Source organism: Piliocolobus tephrosceles, chromosome 20 (genome assembly GCF_002776525.5).
Source record: "Piliocolobus tephrosceles isolate RC106 chromosome 20, ASM277652v3, whole genome shotgun sequence".
Lineage (NCBI taxonomy): Eukaryota > Metazoa > Chordata > Mammalia > Primates > Cercopithecidae > Piliocolobus > Piliocolobus tephrosceles.
In genome coordinates, this window is record NC_045453.1 from 2140937 (window position 1) to 2160668 (window position 19732).

The following is a 19732-nucleotide window of genomic DNA, read 5'->3' on the forward strand; positions in this document are numbered from 1 at the left end:
TGAATTAAGGATGGAGGATGCTCTAGCCCTTGGGTGGCATAATGTCCTTTACTAAAATGACATTTTGCATTAAATGTTGTCAATGAGATGTCTTTAAATAGGATGAATGTGGGATGTAATGGCTACAGACCTCATGGGTTCCATTTGGACATTGGCTTTCTGAGTGACTTCATAGAAAATGCAGAGTGAGGAAGCTCTCATTCATTCTCTCGTTCATTTAACAAACTCTTAATTAAAGGTCTACTGTGTTTGGCAGGCCTTTTGCTAGGTGGTGGAAGTACAGAAAAATGAAATGGACAAGATCTCTTCCATTATGGAACTAACAGTCTAGTAGGGGAGACAGACACAGAGACAAAAATATAAGTCAAACATTTCAAATAATGGTAATTGTTGGGAAATAGTTGGGATGTGGAGATAAAGGATAACAAGGGTAGAGGAGAAACCTCCCTAGGGTATTTAGGAAATCCTTCTCTGAGGACTGTGTCATTCTTCATATTCATAGGCTTATCAAGATGGAAGGAACCTAAGGCTTGGGTTCATCTTATCCATCCACCTACCCTGTGCCAAAATTGACACATTGATAGGAAACTTTAATCTGCTTGAATACTCTTGTTGACTTGGATTCCACAACATATTCCTATTTCTCAATGATTCAGTGTTGGAAAGTTCCATCTTCATGTTAGGTTGAAGTTCAGGTTTCTGTTATTTTTACCCACTGAGTCCCGATCCTGTTGTCACTAGCCTGGGAGATTCTCCAGGGAAGAACTGTCTGCCACTTGAAAACAAATGGGTCCTAACTCTCTCAAATGGGTTAAACAAAGAAACTACAACAACAAAACCCAAGTAATTTGTTGGATCACATAAATTTAAAAATCCAGGGATATTTAGCTTCAGATAGAGTTTGATCAAGGGACTCAATAAGGACATCATGATCTCTGCATCCCTAGGCTCTCTTCTCCTCTGTGTTGGGTTCATTCTAAGGTTCTGTGTGCTTTTAAGATGACTGGCAGAAGCTCTGGATTATACCTGCATGCTATTTTCACTGCAATCTCAATCAAAGTTTCATGACATCTCATTGGCTTTAATTGGGTCATGTGTCCCATCCTGAGCTCATGCCAATCACTGTGGACAGATGGATATGATGCTCTGTTTGGTCAGAACTGAATCACATGGACACCACTGGAGCCAGGGATGGATTCGACCCCACTCGAAATAGTGGGGAAGGAAGTGGGTTGTTCTCAAGAGGAAAATGGAGCATGGATCCCAGTAGGAGAGCAAACGAATGCTAGACCTCCTAGGGTATGGAGTTGGAATATGTTGTGGAATCCAAGTCAACAAAAGTGTTCAAGCAGATTAAAGTTTATTATCAATACATCAATTTTGACACAGCATAGGTGGATGCCAATGAGTAAGGCGAACTGGTGGGGGTTGGGGCCCACTGGAGAGTATATGCTGTGGCAAATGTGGCCTTAGAGTGGCAAAACCTTCTCTGATTTCCAAGAGATTGCAGAGATCTCAGTATGCATATGACATCTCAGTTTTTCAATCTCTAGGCAGGTAATTTTTTTAAAGTACTGAGTAAGACAAACAACATGTTTAGGATAAGACACATCACCCTCTCACATTATTTTCTGAGTTCTTTCTAAATATTTTTTTATGAGAAATACTTTTTTTTTCATTTTTAGTAATTTTCCCCTTATGCTATGGACTGCAGAACACTGTTTTGGACTTTCTTTTCTGGACTGATTTCATTTGGTCAAGGAAGCACATCTGCATAGGATGGAAAAAGCATGGTAGGAGCCACAGAGAACTGGGTTCAGATTCTGCTTCCCTGGGTGACTCTGAACAAGCCCCTGAATGCCACTGTGCCTCAGTTTGCAGTCTGTCAAATGGAGAGAAAAATAGTGATTTCACTGGATTCAGTAATATATTCAGTAATATGAAGTGCACTTGATACATAAGAGTTTATGACTCCTAACTATCTCAAATGGGTTAAACAAATAAACAACAACAATAAAATCCCAAGTAATTTGTTGGTTCACATAAATGAAATACCGAGGCATATTTAGCTTCAGGTAGAGTTTGATCAAGGGACTCAATAAGGACATCACAATCTCTGCATCCCTAGGCTCTCTTCTCCTCTGTGTTGGGTTCATTCTAAGGCTCCATGTGCTTTTAAGATGACTGGCAGAAGCTTTGGTTTATACCCGCATGCTATTTTTGCATTGTTGCTCCCTCTTAAAGGTGTGTGCCTCTGATTGTGGTATTTCTGATGTCACCTGAGTGAGGCACACACCTGTTGAAGGGACCAAATTATGCTGGTGGTAAGAAAAGCGTGAAATTAAATTTTTTTAATAGAGCTGTAACATACGTGCTATAAAAGTGTGCTTATCTTAAGTGTGGCACTCAAAGGAGTCTTGCGTTTGCATACACCTGTGTAGTCACCACTCAGATCACACTATAGAATATTTCCAGCACCCAGAGGGCTCAAGGAGATCATTTTAATAGGCTGTTTGTGGGGGATGTGGAGCAAGCCAGAGTTAGAATTGGAATAAAAACATTGAGGGCCTTGTGGATTACTGGTTCTTTGTCCATGCTACAAAGGCCACTGTGCAGTGATCACAGAGCAGGCATTGGTTAAGGGATGCCAACATCCCAGTAACCTTAAAAGAGCACGTTACTAATAAGCACACGGTTTCCACGACAACGCCGTACACCATCACTAGCGAGGAAAGTCTTGTCATAATGATCATGACAATCATTATGATCCCTCGGATTTAGATCCCCCCGCCCCCAGCCCCAGCTCCAAGCCCTTCACACAAATGAGCCTGGCCATGGGGCTTGTCTGTTAATTAAAGGCCACAAAGTGAAAACAACAAAAATCCCCACGACAGTGTCAGGAACAATGGTTCCCTAATAGATGTCATCTCGGCATTCTTGATTCATGTGCTGGCTCCATGTCGCCTCCCATTAGCTATGCAGATTTATAACAAAGATTTATAATCACCCCTCTAATATGTAAATCTGCATCTATGTTGCATTCCCCAAGATTTGGCTCATCTCTGTCTAACTTATACCAAGCCCCATTATTCTTTATTCCCAGGGCTCCCCACATCCTTCATCACCTTTGACAGGAAGTGTGCCTTCTGAAAACGCGCATCTGTCTCACTCTTAAACCCCAATTACACCTGGTGAGCCCCTACAGGCCTGTCCTCAGGTTTGGGAAATCAGAAAGGGTTTTCTGGTTATTGTAAGATCCATGCTCTGTCTGGACTTGAAGAAGGAGCACTGGAGTTAGAGTCTCACCTGGGAGTGTGAGGATGGTCCCAGCTCTGCTAACCAGTCACTGGAGGTGGGCTGTGGCCTCCCCCAAAGAGTTTTCTCTTTGGTAGAGAAAATGATGGTGAAATATGGTAAGGTCTTTTGTCCTTTCAGGAGCTGACACATAACACCTGCTCTGTACCTGTCAGTCAACTAAGCAACAAGGCCTGAGTTGCCTCATCCCAAAATGGGGATGATGGTTTCTGCCCTGATGAATAGAGGGAGGTCATGCGAGAAGACACAGTGATAGTGTCTGGCCCAAAGTTGTTGCATAGTCAGTGTTAATGCCCTCCCCTCCCATATTCCTCCAATCTTTGATAAACATTTACTAAGCCGCTGTTGTGTGCCCTGCGCTGGGCTAGCAGCAGGAGATTCAGCAGTGATTAAGCAAAATCTGTACTTCCTGGGGCTCACTTTCTAACAGGTGAGACCAGTTGCCTACAAATGAACCAGGGTCTCCAGCTTGCAGGCGCTTGCTTGTGCTGTGAAGGGAAATACAGCGTGAGGGATGCAAGTGACAGGGGCAGGGAGGCTATCACTCAGAGAGGGCACAAGGCTCTCTGGCAGGTGACATTTGACCAGAGATGTGCAGCAGGTAAGCCTGTGGGTGTCTGGGTGAAGGAGTGAGGGAAATAGCCTCCCAGGAACAGGGAACAGCAAATGCAAAGACCTCGAGAAGGATTTGTGGCTGTTTGTGTACAGAAGAGTCAGGAGCTACGGCAGCAAGTCAGAGCAGAGGGTGGGAAACAGGGTGCAGAAGTGGAAGAGCCCAGATGGTGGAGGGTGTCCCGCACCTTGCACTGTCCCGCTTTACACTGTCACCCTGTGTGACTGTGGAGCTGCTTTTTTACTCTCAAAGTATCCTGGTTTGGATAATGTATAGTATTGATGCCTCACTTATGGGCCATGGATATTGACTTTTGACCTATGGCGAGATGGAAGCCACTGGAGGATTTTCAGCACAGGAGGGGCCTGATCTGACCCAGATTTAAAGGGACTGTGCTGGTCGTTGTATAAAGAGCAGGCTGCAGGGAGCTCGAGGGAACGTTCTGCGTCCCTGTCAGCGAATGGCACTCTCCAAAGTGAACTTGAGAGACGGAGGTACCACGAGTGACATGGGAGCTTTTCTTTCTTGAGATCAAAGCCCCAGTCATAGTGTTCTCCCCTTAATATGCAGCCACAGGCATCAGGACTCAGATACTGCCAGTGGTAGTGGTGGATGGCATTTAAGAAACTAGTCTGCAGAAGCCAGCCTGGAGCCCTCCTCTCCCCATTCCCGTCTCAGCCTTGAAAAATGTAGCCTCGTAGTTTGAGTTTTTGGGGAGAAAAATCTCTGAATTGGGGCTTGCTTTACATAAAAGACAGATCATTGGAAAGTGTATACATCAAAGTTTGGCAAATCAAATTGTATTTTAATCCACTGGGGAATGTTGCTATTCAATGTCCTCACTGATTTTACAGATTGCAACAGTATCTCTTGTCCATTTAGGAACATCCGTAAAACCCAGAAAAGTATCAAGAAAGTTCCCATGCAATTGATCAACAGTCAGAGGTTCAGATAAGACCATTTACGGAGCCCCTGCCCAGGCCAAGGCACCGTGAGTATTAACGCATTAATGGGGATAAATTGGAGATGAGCGCATGACTTCTGTGCTCAAGGAGTTTGCAGTTCAGCAGGAAGACCTTGCAGAGCAAATAACTATGGAAAATAAAAAGAGTTACTTTGGGAAGACTAAACAGCAAAGGTTGCTGCAGGTGTCAGGAGCAGAGACCTGGCCTGGCAAGGGCTGAGGATTCCTGAGGAGGTGACCGAGACCTGCAGAGGGGCAGGACAGAGCTGGTGTGAGTGGGGGTGAGCGCAGGGAGGACGTTGGTAGCTGGGCAGAGACACTGCAGGGAGCTTGATCACACAAGACCTCTAGGCCGTGGCCATGATGTGTGGACTTTGTTTCAGGAACAAAAGAAGGACGTGGAGAAGTTCAAGAGAAGTGGCATGGTCAGGTGTGTCGAATAAGAGTTTTCTAGAACAAGCTGAGGTATACATATATATACATAAGTCTCCAACAAAGAAAACAAATATCAACCTTGATCTCACCTCTCAGAGTTAGCTATGATTAATATTTTAACATATATTCTCCCAGGGTGGTTTCTCTGTGTGTCTACGAACACTGGATGATATGCCTTTCTTGTTTAACATTATAATGTCTTAAGCACTTTTATGCATTCATTGTAAGTGTCAATTATAAATCTGCATAATCATAATAGTTCACAAACTGGATATACCATAGTTTACTTCAGCATTTCCTAATGAACATGATAGTTTGCCTAGAATGTTCTGAGGTTTTGCCTTTCCTACGGTGTCATTATTAATAGCACCTCATTCACTTTTGGAAGAGTTCTGGATGAAAAATTATGTGGCCACCCTTCCTATGGGAAAAACATTTGAGTTGCTTTCATTGCTATTACTATTATTATTGCATCATAAATAACTATGCGATAAATATATTTCAGCTTGAAAACCAAATAATCATGTCATTGCTCCAAAGACTCTTAGAATTCATGTCGTGTTTCTTAAACTTCAGACATGCAATCTGCCACAGCCAACACTATCTTTTAACATTTTTCTTTAATTCGACTTACTTTTTTAAAACCATGAATGAGCTGATTTAAGAAGGAAGCTTAATGTTATTACCATGAATGGAAAACCAGTATCATATTCCATTAATAGAAGTGGCATAACAATGAATTCAAGCAACAATTCAACGAACAATACCATGAGGAACCAGCTCTAAGCCGAAGTCTGGTAGGGACAGGACAAAAGGAAGCTTTGCAAGCATTAGAGGGGTGTTAAAGACTTACTAGTCTCAGAGCCTTTCTCTTTAGTAGAATTGGAAGACTTTAAAGAGCACTGAAAGCTTCCTCCCTCTGGGGTCCCAGGTGGCAGGTCTGGACCCAGCATCACCCGAGGGAGTTGTATGTGTTAACAGCTAAGGTCGCCTCAGATCAGGACAGCCTCTAGACAGCACAATAATGAGCTTGGAATTTACTCCTGCGTTTTAAGCGTGAGAGTGGCAGTTTTACCCCCTTACCACGTAACAAACGCTGCCCAGGCGCCAAGCCCTGGGCTATCAACTGATGCGTCGTGTCACTCTCTAGGAGCTGAAACAGGAATAAGCAAAGAAAATCCCACTGTAAGTGTGTATGCGTTAAGGGCTGTAAGAGCGTTAAGCGCTGTAAGAGCGTTAAGGGCTGTAAGAGTGTTAAGGGCTGTAAGAGCTTCAATTTTTTCAAAAAAATTAATAGGCCAGGCGCAGTGGTTCACGCCTGCAATCCCAGCACTTTGGGAGGCCGAGGTGGGCAGATCACTTGAAGTCAAGAGTTCGAAACCAGCCTGGCCAACATGGTGAAAACCCATCTCTACTAAAAGTACAAAAATGTAGCCAGGTGTGGTGGTAGGCACCTGTAATCCCAGCTATTCAGGAGGTTTAGGCACGAGAATTGCTAAATCTGAGAGGCGGAGGTTGCAGTGAGCCAAGACCATGCCACTGCACTCCAGCCTGGGCGACAAGAGTGAGACTCTGTCTCATAAAATAAAATAAAATAAAATAAAATAAAATAAAATAAAATAAAATAAAATAAAATAAAACAAAGCAAAACAAAACAATAGACAATGTTTTTGTTTTCTTCAAGAATGAATCACACTCTGTCACTCAGTCTGGAGTGCAGTGGCGCAATCTTGGCTCACTGCAACCTCCTCTTTCTGGGTTCAAGCGATTCTTCTACCTTAGCCTCCCAAGTAGTTGGGATTATAGGCACAGGCCACCACGCTTGGCTAATTTTTGTATTTTTAGTAGAGATGGGTTTCACCATGTTGGCCAGGCTGGTCTCGAACTCCTGACTTCAGGTGATCCAACCGCCTCAGCCTCCCAAAGTGCTGGGATTATAGGCGTGAGCCACTGTACCCGGCCCATTTTTTAGTTTTGTGTTTACAGAAAACTCGAATGAAAGTTCAGCCAATCCCCATACATCTCTTCACCTCCTCCCAACACCTGCAGTTTTCCTTGTTATTAACATCTTGCATTAGTGTGGAACATTTGTTACAATTGATGAGCCAATATTGATGCAGTTACTAGAGTTCACTCTTTGTACCGTATGATTCTGTGGGTTTTGAGAAAAACCCGTAATGACATGGATATACCATTACAGTAACACACAGAATAATATTAAAATACTAGTCCCACTAATATATAATATATAAATGTTTTATGTATAATATGTAATATAATATATACATAAAAGTCCCACTGTCCTAAAAACCTTCTGTGTTTTGCCTATTCATCCCTCCCTCTCAAACCCTTGGAAACCACTGATCTTTGTACTGTCATAGTTTTGCCTTTTCCACGATGTCTTATAGTTGGAGTCACACAGTATGTAGTATTTTCAGATTGGCTTCTTTCACTTAGCAATGTGCATTTAAGTTCCTCCATGTCTTTTTGTGGCTTGATAGCTCATTTCTTTTTAGCGCTGAATAATATTCTGTTGATGGATATTGCACAGTTCATCCATTCACCTACTGAAGGACATCTTGGTTGCTTCCAAGTTTTGGCAATTATGAATAAAGCTGCTACAAACATTCATGTGTGGGTTTTTGTGTGGACATAAGTTTTCAGCTAAGATCTATTTATTAAAGTTATAATTTCATTATGTTGTTTTTATTACTTTTGATGGGGTTGGCTGTTCTTCTGATGATATAGTCAGGGAAAACTTCTCTGGGGAGATGACATTTAAAATAAGACCTAGCCGGGCACAGTGGCTCATGCCTGTAATCTCAACACTTTGGGAGGCCGATGTGGGCGGATCACGAGGTCAGGAGATCGAGACCATCCTGGCTAACACGGTGAAACCCCGTCTCTACTAAAAGTACAAAAAATTAGCCAGGTGTGGTGGTAGCAGGCTCCCAGCTACTTGGGAGGCTGAGGCAAGAGAGCCGTTTGAACCCGGGGTGGGGAGGTTGCAGCAAGCCGAGATCACGTCACTGCACTACAGCCTGGGTGACAGAGCAAGACTCTGTCTCAAAATAAATAAAATAAAATAAAATAAGACCTGAAGAATGGGGAAGGAGTGGCCATGAAAGAGCTAAGGGGAGGACAACCCAGGCAGAGAGAAGAGCAAGAGCAAGGGCCCAGAGGTGGGAGCACTGCTGGCCTGCAGACCCTCGGAAGGTCAGTGAGGCTGGTGAGGACTGTAGGAGGTGAGAGGCGAGCAGGACCTAAGGCCACAGTGAGCATCTGCGATTTTGTTGCCAATGTTCAGGAAGCCATTCAGGGCCTTAGCAGGGAGTGAGGGGGCTGAGAACTGCAAGGTGTTTGTAGACAGAGTCTCAGAGACCTCCCAACAACCCTGTTAGGTTGGTAAACTGTCTCCATCCTGCAGATAAGAAAACAGAGGCTTGGGGCAGGGGAAGGCTCTCATTCTCTATCTAACTTGACTTAAGGGATGTTATAGCTCAGAAAGGGAGAGATGCAGAAACCAAAAGGAAGCCTCTAAGTATCTATCCGAGTTGCAGCCTGAGCAGACAGCAAGGGCAAGAAACAGCTTCAGAATTCAATTAAGCAATAAGGGGATTAGCAAAGGAAGCCAGCTTTGACCTCCTGGGCAGCAGGAGAGCAAGGCAGGGGTGTCAGGGGGATGGTGGAGGGGGGTAGGGAGAACTCTGGTCTCAGATCAGACAGAAGAATTAGGTAATGGTATGGCCAGAATCTAATTGCCCACAAGATACCAACCTCTTTAGAGGAAATGGAGTCCCTTGTTGTCATAGCAACCAATTAAAAAAAACAGGGCTCAGCACATCCATCAGCAGCAAGAGAGAATCACCCTGGCCACTGAGGTATCACATCAAAGCAAAAATCTCTGGTCCAGAGGTGCATGTGTGCATCAGGATTCCGTTCACCCAAGACCCAAAACCATCATGCCTTAAACAAGATCAAAGTTTCTTTCTCATGAAAAAGTCAGAGGTGGGCAGCACAGGGCTGGATTTTATTTAGCTTTCACTGCTTCAACAAACCGCCCTAAAACTTAGTGGCTGAAAACAACAATTTACACTTCATATTTTGCACACTGGTGAACTTCCCCTGGGGGTTTCTCCTGGGCTCCCTCCTGAAACTGCAGGCAACTGGAAGGTGGCCTGGGCAGAAGGGTCCTACATGGGCTTACTCCAGTGCCGGCAGCTGATGTTCCTGGCTGGAGACTCTCATCTTCTGGGAGGCGAGGCTGGCTTTCTCACACGGGAGTGTCAGGCTCCAAAAGTCACCCAATGTCAATTTTGCCACACGGAGGTGGGAGCGCAGTGCTGGGTTGATTCAGGGACACATCCAGATTCAAGGGAGGGAAACAAACTTTGTCTCTTGATGGGAAGAGGGCAAAGTCACATTGCCAAGAAGCACTGGGATGGCAGGGATCTTCCCAAACAATCTCTCACAGGTTGAAGTGGATGTTCTGTTCATGAAGTTGTCAGAATCCCAGAATTCTTCTAACCCATCACACCACCCACCCTAAAGAGGGACCCTGGACCTCCAGGTCCAAGACAGTGACTGGAATCCAACCATTCCACCTATGTTAGGCTGTTCTTACTTGCTACAAAGAAATACCTGATACTGGGTAATTTATAAAGAAAGCAGTTTAATTGGCTTACGGTTCTGCGGGCCGTACAGGAAGCATAGTGCTGGCATCTACTCGGCTTCTAGGGAGGCCTCAGGAAGCTTACAACCATGATGGAACGTGAAGGAGGAGCAGGCACATCACATAGTGAAAGCAGGAGCAAGAGACAGAAAGGGATCGGGGGAGGGGCCACACACACTTTTCAGTGACCAGACCTCATGTGAACTCAGTGAGAGCTCACTCACCACCAAGGGGATGGCCCAAGCCACTCACAAGGGATCCGCCCTTATGATCCAAACACCTCCCACCAGGCCCCATCTCCAACATTGGAGATTACAACTCAACATGAAATGTGGACGGGGCAAATATCCGAACTGTATCAACGCCTGTGGTCCAGGTGGCAAGATGGAGGAACAAATAAAAAAGAGGAGGAAAGGACATATACACCAGCTGTCTTTTCAGAAAGTTTTCTGGAAGTTGCTACATAACATTTCTGCTTATCTCACTGGCCAGATCTGAGTCACATGGCCACACTTAGATGCAAGGAGGCTGGCAAATGCCATCTTTATTCTAGGTGGCCAACTGGCCCATTTAGAGTCTGAGGTTCTATTTCTAAGGAGGCAGGGGAGCATGGATATTGGGGATCCAGCAGTTTCTGCCACAATATGAAACCTTTGCCCCTGAGGTAGTACAATGTACTGAAAGATGTCACCCCAATTACCTTAAAATGGAAAACTTTTCCATCACTGGGCAGATATCTTTTAACCTCACAAAGATTTAGAAGTTAAACTCATATTATTGTGTACTTGGTATTTAAAGTATTCATAACATTGAAGAGGGTTTTTTTTGCATATTACAGTATGAACAAATTAGCCTTGTGACTCCTATTTAAAATGTGTAATTGAGTTTAGACTTGCGATTCTTTCGTTGAGAAGCACACGAATCTTTTTTAACTAAATTTATAAATGACTCCAGAATATATAAGAGATCTTGAGACTCACTATTGTATAAGTTTTTAAATTAGATTTTCCAAAGTGATTTAAGTACTTTGGAAAGTTTTTCTTGTCAGGTCAGGCAATGAGAGTGTTTAAAAAAGGAAATTGAATATGTTAAATTAGTAAGTCCTGTGTAAAATGTTGAAGATAATTTAATTAAGCAAGTTTGCAAATGGGACGGATCGTTTAACCGAGTGAGTCGATTGACCATTAATCAAAAGCCCCTTGAAACTGACTGCATAGAAATCAAATAATAAGTTTTGTAAAGTGAATGACTAGGGTTTTTTTTTTTAAAGCTACTATATTACATTGAATATTAAGTAACAAGTACTTGCAAGAAACCTTTTCTGCATCCAAAAAATCCCTTCCACACTGACATTCCCGAGTTCACTCAGGAGCTAAGTTGGGGTTTAGGGATAACCCCCAAAGTCCTTGCTTGTCTGCTAACTACATGGTAACTGCCAGTCTGGGTAGGGAACATTAAGGGTATGGAATCGGCAGGACAAGGCACCTGACTGGATTGGGAGAGGGAAAGAGGAAAAGCATGGAGAATGAGCTTGGTGCAATTTGGGCACAGGTGTGTATGCAGAGAGCACTAGCAGGCCTTGGGAACACCTAAAGGAACCCCACGATATCATCTCATCAGCTTTCTCATCTCAACCTCCCAGGGTTACACATTGATCTTCACTGGAGATTTTCTTTTGGAGAAGGAGGTCCTAGCACAGTCTCATGAAAGAGTTGGGGCTGACACTGAGGAGCCCTGGGGAGCCCTGGAAGACAGAGCATCTCTGAGAGCTACCTCCATGCTCTCTGCCTAAGGGACGCATCCTCAACGTAACCACAATCCCAAAACAATCATTGCTGACATTTGGGGTGGATGCTATGGGAGCCACACCCTGGCCCCTGATTCTGGCTGTCGTACCCCTCCCCACTCCAGATCTGGGGGTGCAAAAGACCAGTCGCTCACCTCGTGGTAGTACAGTGCCCGGTCCAGAGCTCCCCTCGGAGCAGGCTGAAGCTAGTGCACAGCTGAGACCACTTTCTTGCTTGGCAACATGCTGCGGAATGCTCTGCTGGCTGCTAGGAAGACTGGTCTGAGGGTCAGGCTCCCTCCTTCACCCTCAGCTTCCTTCCCTTCTTGGACAGCCACCTCTGCAGGCCCTCAGTGTTTGTGGAGTGAATAACTTGGGTTACACAAAGCCCTGGCACATAGTAGGCCCTCACTGCAGTCCCCTTTGACTTCCCAAAGGTCCAGAGTTTTCAGAGAGATCCCGGGACGTCTCAAGCAACATCTTGTTCCTCGATAGTGACCTTGCTCTAGACTTCAGGGCTGCACCTGGACTTCAGGGAGTCTTAATGGGGCAGGAGATCCCTGGCCCCGCCTTCTGAGCCGGTGTGCGAAGATGCTGCATGCACAGGAGGTGGCGGCCGCGAGGCGGGTGGGCGGCAGCCGCATGTCTCTGATCTGGGAGCGCCCCCTCGTGGCGAGATGAGCAATGCACGTTGAGGGAGGATTTCCCTGCCGTCCAGGTGGTCTTAACGGTTCGAACTCAAGGAGACAAAAAGAAAGGCGCTCAGGGATCATCTAATATAAACGGGCGGTCGTTAGCATTAAGATGAGAAATCTTGGTGCTTCCTATTAAAATACGTTGTTGTGCAGTGCGGTTTTTCCTCTTAGCCTGCAAATGATTAAGCAATTTCCTCACTGCAAAGAAAGGGAAATATGGTTTGCCCCAGCTCTCATCAGAACCAGTGGAGAGTGAGCTCGGATAGTGGTGTTCAGAAATCTAAGCCTCACTCGAGTAGAAAGCACTTTTGCTTCCTCCACCTATCCCATGTTTTCTCCATTTAAAATTAAAAACGAAGATAAAAACAGGCCCGAAGTATTTTGTCTACCTAGCTCTGCCTGAAGCTCTGGGGGAAATTTTCAATGATGATGATGATAAAAGCAAAAATAGTAAACTATAAATGTTGAGAGCTCTCAACTAAGGTTGGAACGTCTGAGAGGAAGAGCTTTTCATGAGCCCAGAACTCTTAAAGAAAACGTTATTCGTGGCACTCGCTGAAGGTGGTGAGGCCAATTCAAGGGTCCCTGGCGATAGGTATAGGGACGGCTGCAATAGGGTCTCACGGTGGGGAGAAAGATGGGACTCGGTTCTGACTCCAACAGGGACAAGTGAGAATTTATAACCAAGGAGGAGGGCGGGGGTCCATGGATGGAAAATTACTAAGAGGAAACCTCAGGGATTTTCTGGCTAAACTAACGTGATAGGATTATTGCTGAAGGCAGGCCAAGCTGATCAGATATCCACTGTGGTCGGATACCAAGAGTGGGGATTTTTGCTAAACTGATTTAGCAGGATTCTTGCTCCAGCTGGAGTCTACAAGGACAGAGAGGTCGCCTAGGCAAGTGGAGGACTCAGAGGAGACAGACTAGTTTGTGTCAAAGGAGAGAGTCTTTGTCTCCTTTGACCAAGCTCTAGGAGGTGCTATGGGTGAAATTCAGCTGCTCAGATGTGCAAATGAGAAAGTGTGCTTCTGTGAGAGAAGAGACATGGTATGGGCTTTATCCAGAAGGAATTTCAGGTAGTACAAAAAGAGTTGGGGGACCAGAGTGAATGAACACTTGTTGAGCCCTTATTGTTGCCATGCGGCTCTTATTATTGTGTCAGAGGCACTGGAACAGGAGTGACTCCATCTTGAATAGGGGCTGGGTAAAATAAGGCTGAGACCTACTGGGCTGCATTCCCAGGAGATCAGACAATCTTAGTCACAGGATGAGATAGGAAGTTGGCAGGACTAGTATCACAAGATACAGGTCACAAGACCCTGCTGATAAAACAGGATGTGGGAAACAAAACAAAACAAAACACAAAACAAAAAACCACTGGCCAAAACCCACTGAAACCAAGATGGTGATGAAAGTGACCTCTGATCATCCTCACTGCTCGTTATGTACTAATTACAATGTATTAACATGCTAAAAGACACTCCCACCAGCTCCGTTACAATTTACAAATGTCATGGCAACGTCAGGAAGTTACCCTATATGGGCTAAAGCAGGAAGGAACCCTCAGTTCTGGAAATTGCCCACCCCTTTCCTGGAGCACTCTTTAGCATGTAATCAAGAAATAACTAAAAGTATACTCAGTTGAGCAGCTCACACCACTGCTCTGCTTATGCTTTACTTTCCTAATAAACTTGCTTCCACTTTACTCTATGAACTTCCCCTATATTCTTTCCTGTGTGAGGTCCAAGAACCCCCTCTTGAGGTCTGGATCACGACCCCTTTCTGGTAACAATGACATCTTTATCTTAGCCTTGACAAATAAAGGCAATTTTTCCATTTTACAGATAGAGAAAGAGGTTCAGAGAAGAAAGGGGCTGAGCTCAGAGTGACATCATTGAAAAGCAAAGGGCTAGGATTAGAAACCAGGCTCCTAATATCAACCTCAGTGTTTGCCACAGCACTGGGTCAATGGGTCTACCAACAGTCATTCATCCATTGATTTATTCATCAAATGTTTATTGAATACCTACTATGCACCAGATACAGTTACAAATACTGGGGATACAGCCACATCTACAACTGGCTAAAGAAATTAGGGCTACAAATATTGCTGGGTGGGAAGGCTCAGATTACCAATGATATTTCTTTACTAACTACTTTTATTTATCGGCTCATTCATCAATCCATTTATTTTTTTGTCTTATTTTATGCAAAGATTTTACTGACTCATTTATTCATCCATTCTCTCAGTCACTTATTTTCTTATTTACTTATTCATCCATCCACTCAAATATTGATTCACTTGCTCATTCATTCTTTTGATCATTTATTTATTTATTCACCTGCTCATTATTTGTTCATTCTCCTACTCCATCAATCATTTACTCATTCCTTCACTAATTCATACTCTCATGTGTCTGTAAATCTCTCCATCCATCCATCCTTCCTTCCTCCTATACATCCATCAATCCCTCATAAATCCATCCATTCCTCTGTCCACCCACGTCTCCCTGTCTTCTTTCTTTCCTTCCTTCTATTTCTCCCTCCCTCCTTCTTTACTACCTCCCTTCCTCCTTTCTTTCTTTCCATCTATTGGTTCCTCCAATCACTCCTCCATCAATCCCTCCCTTCTTCCCACCATACACCCCTACATTGCCTGTCCATTCTTTTAGGCCTCATGCTGACCCTGAAAATTAAGAGATAATACAACCCATTTCCAATTTCCAAGGCACGCACTGTCTAGTAGTGGTGAGTGACAAGAAGAAAGGGCACCATATCACTGTGATTAGAAATGTGACAAGAAGGTAGGGGAGGGGGGCACAGAGGAACCCTAAGTCACCCAAGGGCTGGGAAATCCAGGCTGAGTCCTAAAGGAAAAATTAGCCAAATTGAGCAGGATGGAGGCAGTAGGAGTTTCAGGCAGAGGGAATCACATATATACATGCTTGGAGGCAGAGTGGGCACAGAGTGCCTGGGGACAGGCAAGTGTGGCTAGAGTTTAGGAAGGGCAGGGAGGCAGTGGAGAGATCACACCACTACTCTCCCGGGCATTGCTTCCTGAGATTCTTAGCTTTGTGTATTGTGAGGATGGACACATTTGGTGCTCTGTCTATCCTAGTCCCCCTCTGGCCTCCTCCAGCAGCTTGAGAGGGCAGTCCCATAGGGTTGCAAGAAATCCAGGCTACCCATAGTGTTGCTGGTAACAGGGCCCACCTCTCTCCATCACTGTCAGGGCCAGTGGTAAAGGGAACGCTGCCCCGCAGCCCTCCCCTTTGTCTGTGGTGATGCCCTGGGCTGTGATACCCCTACAGAAACATCTTCTACATCTGCTCCAGCACAGCCCTCCCCAGCTTCCACGCCTCCCCCATGTCTGATAGGTTTCCAGGCCCTGCCCTTTCACCTCTTCATCACCTCCTCCTTGTCAGCCAGACAAATATTTACCTAACTCTGACCCCCATTATGCCAGCCTCTCCCTACCAGCCCTGTCTCTTACCTCTCTGCCTCTAGCGGCTTCCCCCAGACCCCACGTGCCCATTCCTCTGCCTCCAGAGTCACCTCTCTGAAGCTCTGATATCCTCATGCCATCCACCTGCATAAAATCCTTTAAGGACACCTTGTTCCAGGCCAGGGGGTCAAGTCCAAACTCCCTGGCCAGGCATTTGGGTTCTTCATCATCTGGCACATGCTATTTCTCCAGGCTTGCCTGGCTCTTACCTCCTCATGTGTCCTATCCATGAAGACCAGAGCCCCAGACATTCCCAACACATCTCACTTCTACTCACCTTTGCCACCTTGTAACTGTTGGACCTTTGCCTGTGGTGGCTTTCCCTGCCTTGTCACCTCAGAAGACTCTTGCTCATCCTTCAAAACCCGGTTGGGTGCATCCATCAGACGTTGTCAGGATTGCTATTTTACCAGTCATCACAGTTCATTGCATGTCTGTCTGTCTCCCTTCACTAGACCGCAAGCCACTGGGAGGCACAAGCCTTTTCACAGTCTTCACTGCTTTCTCAGTGTCTAAAACAGTGCCTGACACACAGAAGGTACTCACTCAATCAGCATTCTATGGACAAATGAATGAATGAACAAAATATCTCTATGGATGTCTGGGTTTAAATTAGGCCAGTAATGCTTCCTGGGTCCTCTGAGACTGTGTGTCCAGCCTGGCCGCTTATCCTGCCATGGGAGAAGCTCTGCAGACATTGGACAAAGTCTCACATGACATCAAGTGGGGAAAACAATCCGGGTGCTTGGCATTTAGGGCTGGTTTCCAAGCGTTTATCTTCACAGCGAGATCCTGTCTCTAATGTTGGCTGGCAGATCACTGTCCTGAGGGTGGGATGGACCACCCAGAGGTTACCCAGCTGCTCTGATTATGGTAGTCAGGTGAACTCTGGAATCAGAGCCAATGATCTCCGGGAGAAGGTGGTGGTGGATGAAGACTCATTCTGAGGTGCTCGCAGCTGATTTCTGAGGTTAACTCAGTGCTGCTCTGCATTGACATTACCACAGCACACACTGAGAAGTCTCCACTCACTACTCCTGGCACAAAGCTCCCTGCCTTCCCTTTTGGCCCGCAGAGAAGGGACCACGTGTCCAAGAGGCAATAAAAACAGCTGCCAGGCTGCCCACCCCCACCTCTGTCTAGGAGATGACCTTGGCAAGTTCCAATCTGATAATTTCTGCCTCTTTAATTGGGGTGTTTAGACCATTTACATTTAATGTGATAATTGATATGGCTGGGTTTAAATCCACCATGTTGCTATTTATTTTCTGTTTCTCCCATTTGTTATTTGTTCCTTTTTTGTTCTGCTTCCTTTTTAAATTAATACTTTTTATGATTCCATTTTATCTGCTTTGTTGGCTTATTAGCTATAATTGTTGAATTATTTTAGCAGTTGTTTAGAGTTTATAATACACATCTTTAACTTTTCACAATCTGCTTTCAAGTGATATTATACCACTTCACATATAGAATCAGAACCTTGCAACATTATACTCCCATTTCCTCCGGTTGACCTTTGTGTTATTATTGTTATACATAGTATTGCTTCATATATTATAAACTCAACAGTACACTGTTGTTATTTTTGCTTTAAATAGTCAAATTTATTTTTAGAGTGATTTTAAAGTAAGAGAAAAGAGTTTTATTTGCCCATAGTTGTCATCTCCAGTGCTCTTTATTCCTTTGTGTAGATTCCGACTCCCATCTGGTATTTTTGTGTGTGTGTGTGAAGGACTTATCAACACTTTTTTGTATGCTAGTGATGAATACTTTTTTTTTTGGACAGGGTCTCACTCTGTTACTCAGGCTGGAGTACAGTGGTGTGATCTTGGCTCACTGCAGCCTCGATCTCCCCAGGCTCAGGTGATTCTTCCCGTCTCAGCCTCTTGAGTAGCTGGGACTACAGGCATATGTCACCATGCCCAGCTAATTTTGTGTGTGTGTGTGTGTGTGTGTGTGTGTGTGTGTGTTTGGTAGAGATGGGGTTTTGCCATGTTGCCCAGCCTTTCATTTTCAAAAAGACATGTTTGCTGGATGTAGAATTCTAGGTCAACTTTCTTTTTCTCTGAGCATTTTAAAGATGCTACTCTATTTTCTTCTTACTTGCATTGTTTGTTTTGAGAAATCTGATGCCAGCCTTATGTTTGTTCATGTGTATATATAACTTGGGTTGTTTGTTTATTTTCTGGCCGCTTTTAAGATTTTTGGTTTATGTCTAGTTTTGAGTTATTTGATTATAAATGGCCCTTGGTGTCATTTGTTTAATGTTCTGAGATTCTCAAGTATAATCTTGTAAGGCAAAGTGGTATAATGTCAGTTGGAAGTAGAAGGTAGACTGTGATAAATTAATGTGCTTGGGGTTCATTGGGTTTCTCGTGTCTGTGAGTTTTGTTTACATCAAATTTGGCAATTTTTCAACCATTACTTCTCCTTCAAGCTGTCTTTTATATATATATAAAATATACAAACATATATATACACACATATGTATATATTTATCTGCTTATAAATATATCTGTCTGCTTATATACATATCTATGTATGAGTGTGTGTGTTGTGTGTTGTATGTATAGATATATTATACCAGAAGTTGTGCCACATTTCGCTGATGCTCTGCTCATTTTCTTTCAGTCTTTTTTTTTTCTCAATGGTTCATTTTGGATAGTTTCTCTTGCTATATATTTAAGTTCACTAATCTTTTTTATTTGAGTCTTTTTGCTGTCTTCCATGTCACAATTTAGTATACTCAGTCCTTCCTCTAGTTTCCTGAACCTACGAAATACAGCTATAATCATGGTTTTAATATCTTTATTTATCAGTTCTATCATTTGTGTCATTTCTGGGTCAGTTTCCAATGATCGAATTTTCCCCTCATTAATAGATTGAATTTCCTTGCTTCTTTGCATGCCTGGCAATTTTTTAATGGATACCAGACACTGAATTTACATCATCATGTGCTAGGTTTTTTTGTGTGTGTTTCTATAAATATGTTTGATCTTTTTTTCTGGGACACAGTTAAGTTCCTTGGAATTAGTTTAATCTTTGTTTTTGAACATTTTTAGATGGGGCCATATCAATGCTTAGTTCAGAGCAAATTTTGTCCAACTACTAAGGCAAAAACCTTGTGAATCCTCTGTCTAAAGCCCTGTGAGGTTTTCCACTCTAGCTCCTAAGAACAGAGACTATTCCCAGCCGTGTGTAGGTACCTGGGGTTGTTCCCTCTAATCTTTTCAGGTGGTTCTTTGCTGGCCTCAGGTAGGTTTCACACATGCACGTGTTCATTAGTACTCAGAAGACAGGAGGAGCTCTCTGCTGATCTCCAGAGCTCACCTGTGCTCTTGTACTGACTCCTCCTCACAAGCTCTCTTCTCAGTGATACTCTGCCCTGTGAACCCCAGACACCTTGGCCTCTGGATTAATGTGTTTGCATTGCTACAACAAAAATACCCAAGCCTGGGTAATTTATAAAGAACAGAAATTTATTTCTCATGGTTCTAGAGGCTGGGAAGTTCAAGATCAAGATGCCAGTGTTGGTGTCTGGCGAGAGCTGTTCTCTTCTCCCAAAATGATGCCTTGAATGCTGCGTCCTCCAGAGGGGAGAAATGCTGTGTCCTCATATGGCAGAAGGCAGAAGGGCAAAAGGATAGACTCCCTTTATAACAACATTAATCCATTCATGAGGGTAGAGTCCTCATGACCCAAACACCTTCCAAAAGGTCCCATCTCCCAACACTATTGCATTAG

General features: G+C 44.1%; 1 long non-coding RNA gene across 1 annotated transcript in view; it reads right to left on the reverse strand.

Moving 5' to 3' along the window:
- LOC111548240 overlaps nt 1-19732 on the reverse strand; it is a 61048-nt gene that overhangs the window by 29670 nt on the left and 11646 nt on the right. The window contains exon 3 of the long non-coding RNA XR_003309644.1: nt 11941-12678. This is a non-coding gene — a long non-coding RNA (uncharacterized LOC111548240). The remainder of the gene's footprint in view (nt 1-11940; nt 12679-19732) is intronic.